This window comes from Macrobrachium rosenbergii, chromosome 26, assembly GCF_040412425.1.
Source record: "Macrobrachium rosenbergii isolate ZJJX-2024 chromosome 26, ASM4041242v1, whole genome shotgun sequence".
NCBI lineage: Eukaryota > Metazoa > Arthropoda > Malacostraca > Decapoda > Palaemonidae > Macrobrachium > Macrobrachium rosenbergii.
In genome coordinates this window covers 44510501-44514847 of record NC_089766.1, presented here as the reverse complement: position 1 = coordinate 44514847, position 4347 = coordinate 44510501, and the positions used below count along the sequence as shown (strand labels likewise).

Below are 4347 nucleotides of genomic sequence, written 5' to 3'. Positions count from 1 at the left end.
AAATAATGGTAGAATAATTGCAGGGCAGTGGCTTAATGGCACTGGTGTTGGCTGGGAAAACTTAAATGCTCTAATCCGAATGCCTACGCAGGAGGCTATAAATGTACGCAACACTTTTTGTGAATACTTCAGTAATGAAGGCAAGGTAACATTTCAGGATGCTATGGCCTTCAGACACTGGCTCTTCTTTTTTTGTGGTGATGATACTTAATAATTAAATTAAGCGCTACAAATATATTTGTATATAGGATGAATAAAATTTTACCATTGTGTACATCCAGGACTTGTATTTTTATAACCCTGAGTGCAATAAAAAGTGCTCTGCATAAATTTTATAGGATAAAGTTCATGTGCCAATGTTTTTTTTTATTTAACATTATAATGCAATGTGAAAAAAATAAAATCATGGCTCTGGTACAGATTCTTTTCTTTTGTGTGCCATATCTATACCCCATGAAAGAAATCATAAAGAAAAAAAAAATGCCACCATACAACAGTTTATGGCCAATGATTAACTGCCTTCCTCCTCTTTCAATTTGTTTAGGAATGCAGCAAGTTTAAGCATAAGTTTTGGATGTTTATGGCGAGGAAATTCAGGGATTACTTCTTTTCCAAATCCCCTGCTGCATATGGGATGTCTTCTTTCCTTTGTGCTTGTGCAGTGGCCTTTAAAATAGATGATGCTGCCTCGGTTGCACTGGATGCATGTTGTGGTGTCATATTCCTTTTACGTTTTGAAGTAGGAGTTCGACCACACGTTTAATTATTTCATGATGATGATGATCGACTTGTTCCTGGCCCCGAGTGTGAAGATGATGGGGTAGGCAGATCAATGTCGTCTACACTACTGTCATAATTGAATGTATGCAATGACTGATGGATGACTTCATTATCAGACTGATAGGGGTCAACTTGTACCAAAAGAGATTGGGATGACTGGGACTCCTGCTGATTGGAGGACTGAGACTCCTGCTGATTGGAGGACTGAGACTCCTGCTGATTGGAGGACTGGGACTCCTGCTGATTGGAGGACTGAGACTCCTGCTGATTGGAGGACTGAGACTCCTGCTGATTGGAGGACTGGGACTCCTGCTGATTGGAGGACTGAGACTCCTGCTGATTGGAGGACTGGGACTCCTGCTGAAAAACAAGGTAAATCGTAAAAAAAAGGAATATAAAAATTAAGGCAACTTCCGTAATAACACTGAAATGCAAAACTAAGCATACAATACTCGAAACAATCATACATTCTTAATACTTACAGACACAGTAGTCTCAAGGTTTGATGTACTCTTTCTTCCCTGGGGTGAACATCAGTCAGGAACAACATTAAATCAAAGAACCTCCATTTTGGAACATAGTCTCCTCCTGAGCCACTTTTTACGGTTTTGATTTTAGCCAGCTCCCTCCGGAATGATGTTTTTAAGATGTTAATTTCATCATTACAGCATCTGCAAGAGAAAAATTCAAGTTTGATTAACTTATAACAATCATAGTAATAATGAAATGAAAGGGGTATTTTATAAGTTGGCTCAACAGGGGATCCAGGGGGTGAAGCCTCCTGGCCAGGTTAAGTATGTTAGGTTAGAATTTCAACTTTTAAGGCTGGTATCCAAAAACAAAGTCTAAAATACTCAATACAGGGGATGCAAAGGGCCTGGCCATCGTGTGTTCATACTTGTTCAATGAAACGACACTTAAGACAATTTCTCTCTATGTACATGTGACTGTGTTATGCAACAGTTGAGACGCGAATAGTCAATATTCAGAATGTCTCATAGTAACCATGCAATAATTCAGTGACAGGTTAGGAGGTTAGGTAGGTGTTTTAGGACATTAAGGGGCACTAGCTTAACCTAAAACACTTACCTAACCTGTCACTGAATTGGTTATTTCCTAGTGGGGGGCTGCACCCCCATGCCCCCTTTTAAGAGGTCCACCTTCACATAATTACATTTTAGGACAATATAAACCACTTTTCTTCTATAACTTTTCCTCATTAAATGCTTTCTTACGCCACAACCACAAAATAAAGTAACGCCAAAAAAATAATAATGGTGACTACTGTTCATTTCCTTCAAGTGCTGTTTGGTACTCAAATTATGCTATCCTACCCAGAGTGCCGTTGTGGCCTCTGAATTCTAGCTTATTCTGTTACAGTATATTAAGCAATATGAGTAGGCTTGCCACTCGTTGAGTGTTAATAAAGTATTTATCACGAAATAGCCCATATTACATATTGTCACATGCTAATGGTATTATATCACATGACTGACCAAGGTTAGGTTGGTGTTTATGGTTAAGCTAGCCTCTGGTGGCAGTTCTCTAAACATTGGCTGGCCACAGAACTGTGAAAGGAATAGCCTGGCTAGGCCATAGCTTTGCATAGCTTAGCAAGGCCATTGTTTTGCATAGCCTAGCTAGGCCATAGTTTTGCCTAGCCTAGCAAGGCCATTGTTTTGCCTAGCCTAGCAAGGCCATAGTTTTGCATAGCCTAGCAAGGCCATAGTTTTGCCTAGCCTAGCAAAGCCATTGTTTTGCCTAGCCTAGCTAGGCCATTGTTTTGCATAGCCTAGCTAGGCCATAGTTTTGCTTAGCTTAGCTAGGCCATAGTTTTGCATAACCTAGCTAGGCCATAATTTTGCACAGCCTAGCTAGGCCATAGTTTTGCATAGCCTAGCTAGTCCATTGTTTTGCATAGCCTAGCTAGGCCATAGTTTTGCATAGCCTAGCTAGGCCATGGTTTTGCTTAGCCTAGCAAGACCATTGTTTTGCCTAGCCTAGCAAGGCCATAGTTTTGCCTAGCCTAGCTAAGCCATTGTTTTGCATAGCCTAGCTAGGCCATAGTTTTGCTTAGCCTAGCAAGACCATTGTTTTGCCTAGCCTAGCAAGGCCATAGTTTTGCATAGCCTAGCTAAGCCCTAGTTTTACATAGCCTAGCTAGGCCATAGTTTTGCATAGACTAGCTAGGCCATAGTTTTGCATAGCCTAGCTAGGCCATAGTTTTTCATAGCCTAGCAAGGCCATAGTTATGCATAGCCTAGAAGACCATTGCTTTGCTTTGTGAAGATTAGCCCATGGCCATGGCCTAGCTAGGACATGGTTTTGCTGATTACCTTCCTTCACACAACCAAATATGACCTAAAGTGTTCAACTACTATTGTAAAAGTAAACAGTGACTACATAAAAAAATACACAAACCTGCATCATTAATTCCTTCTACATGTGAAAACGCTTCTTGAAGTTCCGTGGCTATCTCGCCATGCAAGTACTTTTTAAGGGGTTTCTTGTTGTAGGAAGGATCCCTTGGATTCCACAGGATTGGTCGCTATCTCACTTTTTCAATAAGGCTCTCTTCAGTCTCAAATGTCCATTGCACAGGCATGATGATGTTCTTGATGATGTTCTGCATCTCGGACACGTGAACGTCGACCGAATGTAAACAAATGCTGGCGATTTCATCCAATAGTGATGGGTATATGCGAAACGGGTTTTCTATTCAGCGCTGAATGACATCATAGGTCCCACCGAAAATATATATATATATATATATATATATATATATATATATATATATATATATATATATATATATATATATATATATATATATATATATATATATATATATATATATATATATATATATATATATATATATATATATATATATATATATATATATATATATATATATATATATATATATATATATATATATATATATATATATATATATATATATATATATATATATATATATATATATATATGTATATATATATATATATATATATATATATATATATATATATATATATATATATATATATATATATATATATATATATATATATATATATATATATATATATATATATATATATATATATATATATATATATATATATATATATATATAATATATATATATATATATATATATATATATATATATATATATATATAGTATATATATATATATATATATATATATATATATATATATATATATATATATATATATATATATATATATATATATATATATATATATATATATATTTATATATATATTATATATTCTTATATATATAGCTTATTCCCATTTTTATATATATATATATATATATATATATAAATATATTTATATTATTTATATATCCTGTATTACTGCCTCATCAATTCCCATATTCTCACGCAGGTCTCCTCACACAGTCCTTCCATCTCTTTCCATTGGTGTATGATATTCTTCCTCTTCTTATATATGGACCTCCATCCCCATAGTATGTCTATATACGTGGTCCTATCTATCCTCAACAGGTGTCCATACCATCTCATACTAAA

The 4347-nt window shown here is 35.1% G+C and overlaps 1 long non-coding RNA gene across 1 annotated transcript; it reads right to left on the bottom strand.

Annotated features, from left to right (window-relative positions):
• Positions 1–267: 267 nt before the first annotated feature.
• LOC136852758 (uncharacterized) lies at positions 268–1450 on the bottom strand. Its single transcript, XR_010857248.1, has 2 exons — positions 1263–1450; positions 268–1140 (listed from the first exon to the last, which is right to left on the bottom strand). It is a non-coding gene; the product is annotated as an uncharacterized lncRNA (long non-coding RNA).
• Between the last annotated feature and the right edge of the window lie 2897 nt (positions 1451–4347).